Raw genomic sequence first — 16,439 nt, 5'->3', positions numbered from 1 at the left:
GAGTAGACATTAACCTAACTGCAAGCTGCAAAGCACAATCTGCCTAACTATATTTGACTATAGGAGCTGCATAAGGCTTAAATACTAACACAAACATAAGATGCATTAAACCTTTATAAACGTACCGAGATCCGTTAGGACAGGGGTAAGAAAGTAAGCGAGACAGGAGCACGTGTACCTCTCTGCAGATCTGAGGAAAAATGGCTACTGAAGCTTGTCTTCACAAGAAGAATGTGGGCGGAACTAACCCATAAGACATTGCTCTTAGGAGGGAAAGGTTGGTAAACAACATGAAAAGTAGGCAACTGATGACCTCCAGTGGCCACAACTTGAATTACAAGATAATTAACTTTCTGCACAATAAGATGGGCAGAACACATAACATTCTTATTTTCCATCCACAGACATTTGAGATCTTGTGGGTTTTTGCATCATGGATTTTTCATTTTACCGTATAATGAGCTGAAAAACAGAAAATTCTAGATGATCGGAAACGGTTAATAAAAAAAAGTTTTTTTCCACATTTATTTTTTGGATTTTGCTTCTCGGCATTTATTGGGCGGTAAGAACTACCTCGGTGTGATTTTCTGGGTCAGTTATGGTGACACCAATCTTGTGTGTGGTTTTATATATTTTCTGGATTATAATATCAGCCGTTTCCCTGAGACCGATCACTATAAGATGGGCAGAACACTCCCCGCTTGGCGTCAATAGATGCCACAATTAGGTTCTTTTGGGGAAAATAATAATACAAGCTCGGTAACGGGCCTGAGGAACAGTTTGTTCTCCCCAAGCTTGCACACTCTGACCTCTACTTTCCCATCTTTACTGGGAAGGGTCTTAATGACTAGGCCGAGTGGCCACTCGTTCCGATGTGACTGACTGTCTTTGACGAGTACAACATCGCCAGATTGAATGTTTAGGCGTTCTTTTTGCCACTTTGTCCTGGTTTGCAGAGTGAAGAGATACTGTTTCCTCCATCTATCCCAGAAGACGTTGGACACGCTTTGTACTTGCCTCCATTGTCGTCTGTAGAGGTCTTTGTCATTGAATTCTCCGAGTGGAGCTTTCGGGACAAAGGTTTTCTGTGTGAGTAACATTGCAGGAGTAAGGATGGATGGATCTCCAGAATCACTAGAAAGTGCTGTCTTGTAGGACTGGGTTACATGAAATAGACAAGCTATAGCTCGAACGAGTGACTTCCAGGTGGAGAACCTGCTGAACCGGTGAGATTCGAGGTGGCAGCTTGAAATCTCTGTATATAGAGCAGACACTTGAGGTCGGATCTCTTCGTCTGCATCTGGACCCACTAGTTCGAAAGTTTCAGGCCTGCTGATGTGGGACATCGAACGGTACAAAGAGGTAGGACCTGTGAACCATGAAGTGTCCTTCAGATGACTGGGTGCAACGGATCTAGTCGCGTGGTCCGCAGGATTGTGGTGAGTAGGTACGTAGTGCCACTGATTAGGGTCGGTGGATCTTCTTATCTGAAGTACCCGGTTGCTGACGTAGACGTAGAAGCGTCGCGTCTCGTTACAGATGTACCCCAGTACCACCTTGCTATCGGTGTAGAACTCTGCATCCTTGATCTTCAGCCTCATCGCATCCGAGATCAGTTCGGCCAACTCAACTGCGAGGACAGCAGCACAGAGTTCCAGTCTGGGTATCGTGTGTTCACGAAGTGGTGCCAATTTCGTCCGACTCATAACGAACCCGATATGGCATTGTCCGCTTGCGTCTGTGGATTTGAGGTACGCTACTGCTGCAATCGCTTTGACTGATGCATCACAGAAAATACAAAGTGTTTGCGTTTTGACCTCTGGATGGCACAGGAGCATACGGTCGTTTCACACGAAGGTTGGTCAGGGCTTCAAGAGACTTCCTCCACTCTGCCCACAGGTCAGCCTTTTCTGCTGGAAGTGGATCGTCCCAATCAGTAGTGTCTTGGGTGAAGTCCCTGAGCATCAGCTTCCCTTGGATGGTTACTGGAGCTACGAACCCCAAGGGGTCGTATAAACTATTCACGAAGGAAAGAACTCCTCTGCGCGTGAAGGGTTTCTCATCCTTGCTGATCTGAAAGGTGAAGGTATCTGTCTTCAGGTCCCACAGCAATCCAAGGCTCCGCTGCATGGGAAGGGGGTCGATGCTGAGGTCTAAATCCTTTAGATCGCTGGAATAGTCTTCAGAGGGAAAGGCTTCCATCAACTCTCGGCTGTTGGAAGAAATCTTGTGTAACCTTAGGTTAGACTGAGCGAGCATGTCACGAGTCCTCTTTAGTAGACTGATTGCGTCCTCACTTGTCGGTGTGGACTTCAAACAGTCATCCACGTAAAAATCCTTTTCCACAAAGGACCTGACGTCCGAGCCATACTCTTCTTCACCCTTTTTGGCAGAATGTCGGAGGCCGTAGATTGCGACCGCTGGGGAAGGACTGTTCCCAAAGATGTGTACCCGCATCCGGTACTCTGCGATGTCTTCGTCCGGGTCGTTGTCACGGTACCAGAAGAACCTCAGGTAGTTTCTGTGTTCCTCTTTGACGAGAAAACAGTGGAACATCTGTTGTATGTCAGCCATAAATGCCACTGAATCTCTACGGAAACAGAGTAATACTTCCAGAAGTCTGTTGTTGAGGTCTGGGCCCGACAGTAAGACATCATGCAATGACACGTCTTCGCATTTGGCACTTGAGTCGAATACCACTCTAATTTGACCTGGCTTCTTAGGATGGTACACTCCGAAGATGGGCAGGTACCAACACTCCTCTCCGTGTCGAAGTGCAGGTGCAATCTCTGCGTGGTTGTTCTGGAATATCTTTCCCATGAAGGTAAAGAAATGTTCCTTCGTCTCAGGTGACTTCTGAAGCTTGTGTCTTAGGGAGATGAATCTGCTGTAGACCAATTCCTTGTTGTTGGGTAGGCGTCTCCTCTGAGGTCGAAATGGTAGAGGTGCGACCCAACTATTCGCCGTATCCTTGACTATTTGTTCGTCCATGATGTCCAGGAATATCTTGTCTTCTATAGACATCGCTACCTTGTTGTCTTCCTTCGTCCTGTGGAAGACTGTACATCCTATGTGGTCTTGTTCACCTTCACAGGCGTGGTCTTCGTTGATAGGAACTGAGAAAGGGCAAGGTAGGGGATTGCTGCTCGGTTGTTCCTTTACCAGCAGACTATTGTGACACGGCTGGAAGAGAGATGGACGTCCATTTTCTAGTGTGCTGGTAAGCATACTGTTGACTGAGACCGGCTTGTGTGCTCCTCCTAGACAGACATCTCCTACAATGACCCATCCAAGGTCTTGCCTCTGCGCGTATGGAGCATTCCGTGAGCCGTTGATATATTCTCTAGTCTTGTGGACTCGTAGTGTATCTCTTCCCAGAAGTATAGCTATTGGCGCTTCTGGTTCCAACTCGGGTATCAGGTGGGCTATACGCTTCAGGTGGGGGTGATACGTTGCCACCTCTGGTGAAGGTATCTCAGACCTGTTGTCAGGAATCTGGTTGCACTCCAGGATGGTCGGTAGTGACAGACAGGTCTGGCCATCCATGGACTCCACTTTGTATCCGGTTGCTTTCCTCCCCGCCGTCTCGACGGTACCTGAACATGTCCTAAGGGAGTAGGGAGAACCGGGGCCTACAATGTTGAAGTTGTCAAAGAAGATGGACCTGGCTAAAGACCTATTACTTTGGTCATCTAGGATTGCATATATCTTGAGCGCTTTGTCTCTGTGGCCTGCCGTGAGTCCCTTACAGATCTCCGTACATTGAGAGGTGACCGCAGGGGTGCCTTCGTCGGTGTTCTTCTGTTTCTCATCGTGCTCCTCTGCTTGTGACAACACTCCTGGAGGTGGTCCAGGATGCAAGGCTGTATTGTGATCCGTGCTGCTGCATTCTGCACATTTCACGCTAGCTCCACAGTTCCTGGCGAAGTGAGAGGTTGTAGCACAGCATTTGAAGCAGATGTTGTTTTCCTTGAGGAAACCTTTGCGATCCTCTAAAGTCTTCTCCCTGAAGGCTCTGCACTTTAGTAGAGTATGTGGTTTCCTGTGTAGAGTACACTGCTTACTGACATCCTGAGGTTTGCTCTCTTCCGTAGGGGGCTTAGTTATCTTGTGTGGAGGACATGTGGAATCAATATCAGTTTTATGGACTGCCACGGGTGTCTTACTGGGTTTGACAGCAGGGGTAGTGGAACATGACAGAGTGAAATCAAAACTAGGGTCATTTCTGATCTTGGCTTGCTGGGTGACAAACTCAACAAATATAGTAAAAGGAGGGAATGGTACGTTATGAATTTGTTTATACCGTGAACCATGTATAATCCACCTCTCTTGAAGATTGTAAGGAAGTTTTTGTACTATTGGATTGACACCCCTAGCAGTGTCTAAGAATGCCAATCCAGCCAAGTGACCTTCCTTCTGGGCGACCTGTAACTCTATCAATAAATCACTCAATTCTCTAAGTCTTTGATAACCCTTGGGCCCTATCTTAGGGAAATCATCAATTCTTTTGAATAAAGCATTCTCTATTACTTCTACGGACCCATAGCATTCGTCAAGTCTTTCCCACACTTTACGTAAACCTATGTGTGGGTATTCTATGTTAGTGTCTCTTAGTCTTTTAGCATGCTCGACCGATTCAGTTCCAAGCCACTTTACCAGGAGATCTAACTCCTCACTACTAGAAAGGTCCAGTGCCTGAATGGCGTTCTGGAACGAAGCTCGCCACGACCTATAGTTTTCGGCTTTGTCAGTGAACTTTACAAGCCCTTTTGTTACCAGTTCTCGGCGGGCAAAGAACTTTGCCAAGTCTATGGTGGCTTGATCAGTGTTGGTACGAGCCGGTATGTTATAGCCATGTCTAGTGTGTGGTGCATCACCATACCTGTGAGACGCTCTTGGCTTCGGACAGTCTGCATAGTACCTTTCTGGTGAAGATGTCTCTTTAAGGTGAGGTGGGAGCTGTACCTTCTTCTCAGTGGAACGGTAGCTGTGGTCGACTCCTCTGTGTTGGACGTCTTCTTGTTTGTAGTAGCGAAGTTCGGGGTTGGATCGATGATAATCGACGTAGGCTGATCGTTGTAGTCTGTCGAGGGTGTTGTCCATGCTGGAGTGTCGATGAACGTACTCTGCGACGCGCTGAGCTGGATCTTGCTGCTCTAGATCTGTTCCAAGAACGTTGCAGCGTCCCTCATAATCAGGATCCTTCATGGCTTCCAAGTACTCTGCCTTAGCTATTGCAGCTGCTGCCTCTTTGTCTGCCATAAGTCTTTCTAGAGACACTTGCAGGCGGGTACTTTCTGCTTCTTGCTCTGCTTGTCTCAGCTTTAGATGCATTTCTTTCTCGGCGAAGGAAGACCTCGCTTTGGCTGCTTCAGCACGAGCGACAGCAGCCAGCTCTGCTAATGATGACCTGCTAGAGCTTGCTCGTGACCTTGTCTTGAGTGAGGATGTGCTGTTTCGAGACATTGTGCGCTTAGCTGCGTACTGCTGAGTGTTTTGACGGGAAACAGTCTGTGTGCGATGAGCTTCCGCGTGGCGGGAATGATGTAGCTCTTCTTGTCAGGCTGCAGTATAGTCCTGCGGCTGTATTGCGGCTGCTGTGATACCCGAATGCGGAGCAGTGTGGGTGTTAGCGGTTCCGTACAGTCTGATCAACTACAGCCTGCGACCAGCTATCAGTTTCACTGAAGGCAGCTAATCTGTTCTTACTTTACAATCACCGCCTGCGACTGGCGGTCTCGTTTTTCACTGTTCTGTCTTCCTCCACGTAGGATGCTGTTTGGATTCCAACATACGGCTAAACCTTCATCCACATCCCAGTAAACAGACTGTGTTGATGCTTAAGTCTTATTTATTAGGGTGATGATAACCAAAACTATAACGTTGAACAACAATGGTGGACAGTATTCATAGTAGATGATCAAATAGTGAATGATGTTGATGTACAAGGTGGATGTTCAGTGAATAATCATAGTGGATGACTGATCATAGTGGATGACTGATCATAGTGGATGACTGATCATAGTGGATGACTGGTGAAAAACTGTAAAGAATAACAGCATTTCAGTATAAGCACATACAGGGTGCAATCACGTAAATAACTGGGACATTACAGCAGAAATTATACAGAGTGCATTACACAGTAATTCTGCAGCACTGCCCTATTCTATACAAAGATGCATCTATCTAAATGCAGAGTACACCTGAACCTAACTGCAAGCTGCAAAGCACATCTGCCTAACTATATCTGACTATAGGAGCTGCATAAGGCTTAAATACTAACACAAACATAAGATGCATTAAACCTTTATAAACGTACCGAGATCCGTTAGGACAGGGGTAAGAAAGTAAGCGAGACAGGAGCACGTGTGCCTCTCTGCAGATCTCAGGAAAAATGGCTACTGAAGCTTGTCTTCACAAGAAGAATGTGGGCGGAACTAACCCATAAGACATTGCTCTTAGGAGGGAAAGGTTGGTAAACAACATGAAAAGTAGGCAACTGATGACCTCCAGTGGCCACAACTTGAATTACAAGATAATTAACTTTCTGCACAATAAGATGGGCAGAACACATAACATTCTTATTTTCCATCCACAGACATTTGAGATCTTGTGGGTTTTTGCATCATAGATTTTTCATTTTACCGTATAATGAGCTGAAAAACAGAAAATTCCAGATGAGCGGAAACGGTTAATAAAAAAAAAAATTCATTTCCACATTTATTTATTTTTTGTTTTTTTTTTCTCGGCATTTATTGGTCGGTAAGAACGACCTCGCTGCGATTTTCTGGGTCAGTTATGGTGACACCAATCTTGTGTGTGGTTTTATATATTTTCTGGATTATAATATCAGCCGTTTCCCTGAGACCGATCACTTTATCTTCCGTTATCGGAGCGGTGTGACGGCTTCTCTTCTTGAATGCAGCGCTGACCTTTTGGGATCATTTTGGGGCATCTGTGACTTTTTGATCGTTGTGTTTTAATTGCATGTTTGCGTAGGTGTTTGTGATGTGTTTACTGTGTGGGATAAATCCTCGTGACGATGACAAATATGTTTATTGATACATTTATTTTTTTGTTCTCATTTTTGGAAAAAAAGTAAAACTAATGGGGACTTTAACCTGAGATCCTGTTCATACCGGACGTCATAGGAAATCCTTGGCGGCAGAGACAGGGGTCTTCTGGAGGCCACAGACAGGCATAGCCGGCTCTAATGCTGAGCTGGCTGTCAGTCAGTGTCGGCTCTAATGCTGAGCTGGCTGTCAGTCAGTGCCGGGGCCGCGGTAACACCTTCCTATCTCTATACACTGAGCGGTGACTGTAGCTGCTTCAGCCAAAACTTTATGACTGGAAGCTGAACGCTGCTGAGTGGGACTAAAGTTAATTTCCTCTCAGTGCTGACACCGGGCAGGTTCAATATGTTATTAACCTGCTGATCAACCCCATGTCTGCAGGTTATTGCCATTATTTTACATGACAGGTTCCCTTTAAATGGAACTGTCAGGCTGTCAACAGCAGTCAAGTGGTTAAACAGCAGGAATCGGAGTTCGCTCCACAGACCCGCACCTGGCCTCCTCCATGCTTGAACACCAGATATCAGGAAGGGGTTAACGAGCCTTATCACATGACGTCAGAATGCACGGACGGGGTGTCCTAGCCTCAAGGGCTCAACGACTGCATAATGTCAGGGGGTCCGCTCTTCCTCTACATGGGGTCTGACCATCTAAATATATGAGGCATTGTGATTACTCCCTAATCCCGCCCCCTACACAGTAGCTCCGCCTCCCACCACATCACCACACACAATCCCGCCCCCCACCTCATTACCACTCACAATCTCGCCCCCCAACCCATCACCACACACAATCACGCCCCCCAACACATCACCACACACAATCCCTCCCCCAACCCATCACCACACAATCTCGCCCCCCAACCCATCACTACACACAATCTCGCCCCCCAACCCATCACTACACACAATCTCGCCCCCCAACCCATCACCACACACAATCCCTCCCCCCACCCCATCACCACCCATAATCCCGCCCCATCACCACCCATAATCCTGCCTCTCACCACACATAATCCCACATCACCACACATAATCCCGTCCCCCAACACATCACCACACATAATCTCGCCCGTCCACCACATCACCACACACAATCCCTCCCCCAACCCATCACCACGCAATCTCGCCCCCCCAACCCATCACTACACACAATCTCGCCCCCCAACCCATCACCACACACAGTCCCTCCCCCCACCCCATCACCACCCATAATCCCGCCTCTCACCACACATAATCCCACCACATCACCACACATAATCCCGTCCCCCACCACATCACCACACGTAATCTCGCCCGTCCACCACATCACCACACATAATCTCGCCCGTCCACCACATTACCACACATAATCCCGCCCCCCACTGTCACGATTCACACCGTGACCGTCACCCTCCCGTCATGGATCGGGGTGACTTTAGACCAACAGACGGCTATCACATGTGCAGGGGGGCTTATCTTAGTTATCCCTCCACTCCGCAATGTGATGAAAAAACACACACAAGGCTATTGACCTCTTAGTTTACAGCAGGGGCTTATTTTAGGTATCCCACTGCTTTTCCATATACCACGAACTGCAGGGATTTAGGTATATCCCGCTTACAGTTCCACTTGAAACTTGCAGCTCTCTGGCGCCCCCCTTACTTTCAGGTCAGATTAGGTACTGCACCTAGGGTAATTAGTCGCCAGAAAGGCTGCCTGCTATGTACTGGCTATTGGGCACGCTGCAGCGACGCGATAAACTACTCCCACTCAGGTAGGAACAATCATTATCAACGCCGCAGTCGCTACAACGACACCCAAAGGCACTGTACAAATATATGCTGCCACCAGCTTCAATTAAACGGGTCTGAAGCTAACCCAAAACAGTAGCGTAATTCCCTTCAGAAGACTTAGGGTATGTTTTAGAACAGGAAGAACAAACTAGTACTTTAAATATTTTTACTCCAAAAGAAGGCAATGTTTATAAAAAGTTATATAAAGGTGTTACAATATGAGACAATTGAAAATATGTACAAGGTAATTATAAAAATAACAGGGGTTAAATGAGAAATAACACTTACATGTGTTCAGATCATGTGAGGCAACCAGGCTAGTGGTGGAGTTTCCATCTGTCCCAGTGCATCAGGACTCTGGTTAGGAACAGCTCTTCAAGTCAGACTCACATAGGCTCCAGCAGACAGACAGCACGCAGGCTGAGGTGCCTGGCAGACTTCTAGCTCAGCCGGATGACATCACAAAAAGGGCTGGGTTTCCCAGACCCTCCTATCTCTTCAGTTTAACTAAATTTAACCTAAACTTGTCTAATGCCTGTAACTCCACTACAGAACATGTCTTAGTCATAACAAACCCAGCATTCATCTCGTATTAAGATTTGCTCTTGATAGATACTAAACTCAGGCTACTAGGGACACTCCATTCCAGCGTAATCTGTACTCTGTCCCTGTTGGACTTGGAGACTCCTGCTTACAGTGATGGATAGATGCGCCGATGGGCGTTGTTAACAATATGTATTCAATATTCTCCTATCGTTGGCGTTGACGTCACCGCTCTGCTTTCCGGCCGCTGTGCTCACAGCCAGTGCAGGAAAGCACAGCGCCGGGGACAGACAGCGGAAGGTAAGTATGTAATGTTTGTTTTTTTTTACTTTTACGATGGTAACCAGGGTAAACATCGGGTTATTAAGCGCGGCCCTGCGCTTAGTAGCCCAATGTTTACCCTGGTTACCAGTGAAGACATCGCTGAATCGGCGTCACACACGCCGATTCAGCAATGTCAGCGGGATGTCCAGCGACTAAATAAAGTTCTGGCCTTCTAGCCCCGACCAGCGATATCACAGCAGGATCCTGATCACTGCTGCCTGTCACACTGAATGATATCGCTAGCCAGGACGCTGCAACGTCACGGATCGCTAGCGATATCGTTCAGTGTGCAGGTACCTTTAGGTGGCTGGAAACAGCTAGTGTTTACTTATGCCCTTACAGTGTTTGCTCCACTAATCCTCTCTCCTTTGCTATTCACAATCCCCAGCACCCTCTCGGCAAATAATCATCTCCCCTTCCCTCTTACCTACCCTGTCCTCCCCTGCTGACCTGCTCCTCAACCTCAAATCAGTCCTAATAAAACAAGCCGCCCACTCTCTTTCTCCCATCTGCTCTCCCTTTCTCTGCTTCTCCTCACTGCTGGCGAAATATCTCCCAACCCTGGACCCCCACGGCTCATGCCTCCCATTACTACCCCCACCTACCGCTCCCTATCTAATATGAACTACCGGAATCTTTGAAAACACAAAACCTGTGCCCCTGACTCCCACCTCCCTCTCTCTGGAGCATTTTAAAATGCCCGCTCAATCTGCAATAAGCTTCATGTGATTCATTACCTCTTTCTGTCTCACAAGTTTGCCTTCATCAGCCTCATAGAAACATGGCTAACACCCAATGACACTGCCTCCCCTGCTGTGCTGTGTTACGGCGGCCTCCACTTCATCCACACCCCTTGCCCCGGCAACAAACCTGGTGGAGGAGTGGATCTTCTCCTTCACCACCTCCCCTCTCCCTCTATCCGACCACCATCTGCTCACTTTCTCATCCCTGTCCTCCTCACTTGTAACACATGTCCAGCAACATGCACACCCCCGCAGAAACCTGCACACCTAGACACCAACACTCTCTCTGACTCTATCCTAACACTGGCATCCATATCCTCACCCCACGACACAGACAGTGCCACTGCTTTCTACAATTCCACTCTCCCATCAGCTATTGATACAGTTTCCCCTCTCGTTCATGGCAGAGTGCAACGTATCAATAGACAACCCTGGCACAATAACATCAATAAAAAGCTCCAGCAAGTGTCCAGCGTTGCAGAGCGGCATTGGAAGAAAACACATTCACAAGACGACTTCACTGCATTCAAACAGGCAACACTCGCTTTAAAATCTGCTCTCACCTCTGCTAAACAGGTCTACTTCACAACCCTCGTATCCTCCCTATCCTTCAACCCCAAACAGTTATTCAAAACCTTTAACTCCCTCCTCCGCTCACCACTGCCCCCTCCAACCTCCCTAATCTTCTGAGGACTTTGCCACACACTTTAAAAATAAGAGCGACCAAACAAGTCAAATGTTCATTGTTCAACCACCACAACCCCTTTGTATACCAGACCAATGCCCAAACCCCATAATCTCCCTATCCAACATCACTGAAGGGGGGCTTAATTGTCTCCTCACCACCTGTGCGCTCGACCCCATCCCATTCCACCTCCTCCCCAACCTCACCACCACTGTTATCCCATCCCTAACCCACCTCTTCAACCTATCACTAACTTCTGGCACCTTCCCCTCTGCTTTCAAACATGCCATAATCACGCCTATCTGTTCTAGGACCCCTACTCTTCTCAATGTATACACTTGGCCTGGGACAACTCATAAAGTCCCATGGATTCCTGTACCATCTTTATGCTGATGACACTCAGATCTACGTTTCTGTCTCCGACGTCACCTCTCTGCTGTCCAGAATCCCAGAGTGTCTATCAGCCATATCTTCCTTCTTCTCCTCTCGCTTCCTCAAACTCAGTGTGGACAAACCTGAACTCATCATCTTTCCTCCATCTCACAGATCTTCCTTACCTGACCTATCTATCGCAATTAACGACATCACGCTTTCCCCCGTACCGGAAGTCCGCTGCCTCGGAGTAACCCTTGACTCTGCCCTGTCCTTCAAACCGCACATCCAAGCTTTTTCCACCTCTTGTTGCCTCCAGCTCAAAAATATCTCCAGAATCCGTCCTTTCCTCAACCGTCAATCTACAAACATGCTTGGGCATGCCCTCATCATCTCCCACCTTGACTACTGCAACATCCTTTTCTGTGGCCTCCCTGCTAACACCCTTGCACCTCTCCAGTCCATCCTTAACTCTGCTGCCCGACTAATTCATCTCTCTCCTCGCTACTCCTTTACTGCCCCCCTCTGCAAATCCCTTCACTGGCTCCCATTCTCTCAGTGTATCCAGTTTAAATTACTAACAATGACCTACAAAGCCATCCATAACCTGTCTCCTCCCTATATCTCTGAACTAATCTCCCGATATCTTCCCTCACGTAATCTCCGGTCCTCCCAAGACCTCCTCCTCTTCTCCACACTTATCCGCTCCTCACCCAACCGCCTCCAAGACTTCTCCTGAATATCCCCCATCCTCTGGAACTCTCTGCCCCAACACGTCCGACTATCAATTACATTTGCATCCTTCAGACGGAACCTGAAAACCCATCTCTTCAGGAAAGCCTTCAGCCTGCACTGACCCCGCTGCCGCCTCATCAGTACCGAAGCTACTGCTTCACCAACACCAGAGCTCCTGCAACCCTCAACCTATTGTCTCCTTCCCCATAATCCTGTAGAATGTAAGCCTGCAAGGGCAGGGTCCTCGCCCCTCTGTATTAAGGTACCATCACATTAAGCGACGCTGCAGCGATATAGACAGCGATGCCGATTGCTGCAGCGTCGCTGTTTAGTCGTTGTGTGGTCGCTGGAGAGCTGTCACACAGACAGCTCTCCAGCGACCAACGATGCCGAAGTCCCCGGGTAACCAGGGTAAACATCGGGTTACTAAGCGCAGGGCCGCACTTAGTAACCCGATGTTTACCCTGGTTACCATTGTAAATGTAAAAAAAAAAAAAAACATACATTCCGGTGTCTGTCGCGTCCCCTGGCGTCAGCTTCCCTGCACTCTGTAAGCGCCGGCCGTAAAGCAGAGTGGTGACGTCACTGCTGTGCTCTGCTTTACGGCCGGCCGGCGCTGACACAGGATGCAGGACGAGTGCAGGGAAGCTGACGCCGGGGGACGCGACAGACACCGGAATGTAAGTATGTAGTGTTTTTTTTTTGTTTGTTTTTTTTTTTACATTTACAATGGTAACTAGTAGGGTTGAGCGAAACAAGTCATTCATTTTCATAAGTCGCCGACTTTTGGCAAAGTCGGGTTTCATGAAACCCGATCCCTGTGTGGGGTCGGCCATGCGGTACGCGACTTTCGCGCCAAAGTCGCGTTTCAGTGACGCAAAAACCGCCATTTCTCAGCCAATGAAGGTGGACGCAGAGTGTGGGCAGTGTGATGACATAGGTCCTGGTCCCCACCATCTTAGAGAAGGGCATTGCAGTGATTGGCTTGCTTTCTGCGGCGTCACAGGGGCTATAAAGGGGCATGCACGCCGACCGCCATCTTACTGCTGCTGATCTGAGCTTAGGGAGAGGTTGCTGCCGCTTCGTCAGAAGCAGGGATAGCGTTAGGCAGGGTCCATTAACCCCCAAACCGCTTGTGCTGTAGCGATTTCCACTGTCCAACACCACCTTTTGTTTGCAGGGACAGTGGAAGCTACATTTTTTTTTTCCTCAGCGCTGTAGCTCATTGGGCTGCCCTAGAAGGCTCCCTGATAGCTGCATTGCTGTGTGTACGCCGCTGTGCAAACCAACTGCTTTTTTCAAAGCACAAATCCTGTTGTTCCTTCCTTTCTGCACAGCTATCTTGTTTGTTTGTCCACACTTTTGACTTTTTTGTGCAGCAGTCCACTCCTTATTGCTGCCTGCCATACTTTGCTGAGATTAATGCAGGGAGATAGTAATTGTAGGACACTCCCTGTTTTTTTTCTTTTTTTTTTTTCATTATATCTCTTCAAGCCACTTTCTGCCACAGAAAATATACTCTAATACAGTGGCCCAGATTTATTCACTAGTCTCCCTGAAGAGAAAAAAAAAAGGTGCAGATTAAAATTGTCAAATCTGCATCAGTGGCAGTCCTGTGTGTGGCATCTGTGTCTCATTTTCTGGCACAGAAAACATACAGTCTAACAGTGGGCCTGATTTCTTGCCAATTCTCCCATAAATTAAAAAAAAAATAGTGGGGAATTAAGATTGGCATTTCTGCTTTGGTGCCAGTGCTGTGTGTGCCACCTGTCTCAAATTGTGTGCCACATTAAACCTAGTGTGTAACACTGGGCCAGATTTCTTTTAAATTCTCCCTGGAAACAAAAAAATAGTGGGAGATTAAGATTGGCATTTCTGCTTCGGTGCCAGTGCTGTGTGTGGCATCTGTCTCTAATTTTGTGCCACAGAACATATACTGTATAAGAGTGGGCCACATTTCTTCAATATTCTCCCAGAAAAAATAAAACGGGGGAGATTTTTATTGGTAGTGTGTGCATCTGCGTCAGTCCAGTCCTGTTAGTGGCATATCTGTCTGCCGCTGTGTACTGTTATACATTGGGCCTGATTTTCCCTGCAGTCTCACCCACCTATAAAGGGATATATAAATCCAACAGAAGTTTGAGTTCACCTTGTAACTGGTTTTACAGTAACAAATACCGTTAGTTTGGTTACGTTTTTAAAACAATGAGGAAGTCTGGTCGAAGAGGTCGTGGCTGTGGGCGGTCATTGCCAGCTGGTAATGATGGTAGTGGTGGTGGAGCATCAGGTGGTCGTGGGAAAAGCAATATAGCACCTAAGTCTCGAGTTGTTGAGCCAGGTTCGTCGTCAGGCTACACAAGGCCTCGAACGCTCCCTTTTCTGGGAGTAGGAAAACCGCTTTTAAAGCCGGAGCAGCAAGAACAAGTTTTGGCTTTCCTTGCTGACTCAGCCTCTAGCTCTTTCGCCTCCTCTTCTGAAACTGCTAAATGTAAAAGCAGCGCGTCGTTAGTGGATGTTCACGGTCAGGGACAAGTCGCTTCCTTGTCTTCTTCACCAAGAACAACAGAGAAGGATGCGTCAGGCGACACAACGGGTTACTCCATGGAGCTCTTTACACATACCATTTCTGGGTTAGAAAGTGAAACAGTTAACAGGCCATGCCCATTACAAGTTGAATCGTACATGGAGTGCACAGATGCACAGCCACAGCCAGACTACTATGCTGTTCCTTTCACTCAGACCAGAACATTGCCCTCGCAGTGTACTGATCCAGAATCAGACCCTGATGAGACTGGTGCCCCGTCACGAACGCTATACCACCGGCTTACACGGTGACACAGACGAAGTTGCACACGAGATAGAAGAGGAGGTCATAGATGACCCAGTTGTTGACCCCGATTGGCAGCCATTGGGGGAACAGGGTGCAGGCGGCAGTACCTCTGATGCGGAGGAGGAGGAGCCGCAGCAGGCATCAACATCGCAACAGGTTCCATCTGCCGGGCCCGTATCTGGCCAAAAACGCGTGGCAAAACCAGTTGTAGGACAGCGTGGCCATCCGGTTAAAGAAGCTCAGTCTGCAATTCCTGAAAAGGTATCCGATAGTAGAAAGAGTGCAGTCTGGCATTTTTTTTAAACAACATCCAAATGATCAGCGCAAAGTCATCTGTCAAAAATGTTCAACTACCGTAAGCAGAGGTCAGAATCTTAAAAGTCTAAATACAAGTTGCATGCGTAGACATTTAACCACCATGCATTTGCAAGCCTGAACTAACTACCAAACGTCCCTTAAGGTTGTAGCACCCTCAGCCAATGAAGCTAGTCAGCAACACTACATCCCTTCCCTCACTGTAAGCCCACCATTTCCCGCACCACCTGCAGTAAATGTGCATGTTTCTTCGCCAGGCCAAAGCAGCCAGGGAATCACCAGGTTCGTGGTAGGAAACACTGCATGTAGGGCAACAGCAAGAATACCATCTCCAACCCTCTCTGTTTGCCATGTCCACCGGCACCCCCGCTAGTTCCCCGATCTGCAGCTCTCCAGTCCAGCTCACCCTACAAGAGACTCTCATTAGGAAAAGGAAGTACTCATCCTCACATCCGCGTACACAGGGTTTGAACGCCCACATTGCTAGACTAATCTCATTAGAGATGATGCCCTACTGGTTAGTTGAAAGCGAAGCTTTCAAAGCCCTGATGGACTACGCTGTACCACGCTACGAGCTACCCAGTCGACACTTTTCTAGAAAAGCCATCCCAGCCCTCCACCAGCATGTAAAAGACCGCATCGTCCATGCACTCAGGCAATCTGTGAGTACAAAGGTGCACCTGACAACAGATGCATGGACCAGTAGGCATGGCCAGGGACGTTACGTGTCCATCACGGCACACTGGGTTAATGTGGTGGATGCAGGGTCCACAGGGGACAGCAATATTGGGACAGTTCTGCCTAGCCCACGGTCTAGGAAACAGTTGGCTGTAGGCGTTCGCCCCCCCCTCCTCCTCCTCCTCGTCCTCCTGCAGAAGCGAGAGCTTGTCCACAGACCGCAGTCGCACGACCACTCCATCCGCAGCTGCCACTGTTGCACACGAGGTGTCCTATTATGGGACAACTAGTGGCAAGCGTCAGCAGGCTCTATTGGCAATGAAGTGTTTGGGCGACAACAGACACACCGCGGAAGTTCTGTCCGAGT

At 48.1% G+C, this 16,439-nt stretch overlaps 2 protein-coding genes across 4 annotated transcripts in view; both read left to right on the top strand.

Annotated features, from left to right (window-relative positions):
* The window catches only part of LOC138657437 (zinc finger protein ZFP2-like), a 492,419-nt gene that overhangs the window by 244,572 nt on the left and 231,408 nt on the right, over positions 1-16,439 (top strand). The window lies entirely within an intron of this gene.
* Positions 1-16,439, top strand: part of LOC138657407 (zinc finger protein 665-like) — an 84,317-nt gene that overhangs the window by 16,773 nt on the left and 51,105 nt on the right. The gene's annotated exons all lie outside the window — the stretch shown is intronic.

This window comes from Ranitomeya imitator, chromosome 1 (genome assembly GCF_032444005.1).
Source record: "Ranitomeya imitator isolate aRanImi1 chromosome 1, aRanImi1.pri, whole genome shotgun sequence".
Taxonomy (NCBI): domain Eukaryota; kingdom Metazoa; phylum Chordata; class Amphibia; order Anura; family Dendrobatidae; genus Ranitomeya; species Ranitomeya imitator.
This window is presented reverse-complemented; position numbering and strand designations above follow the sequence as displayed.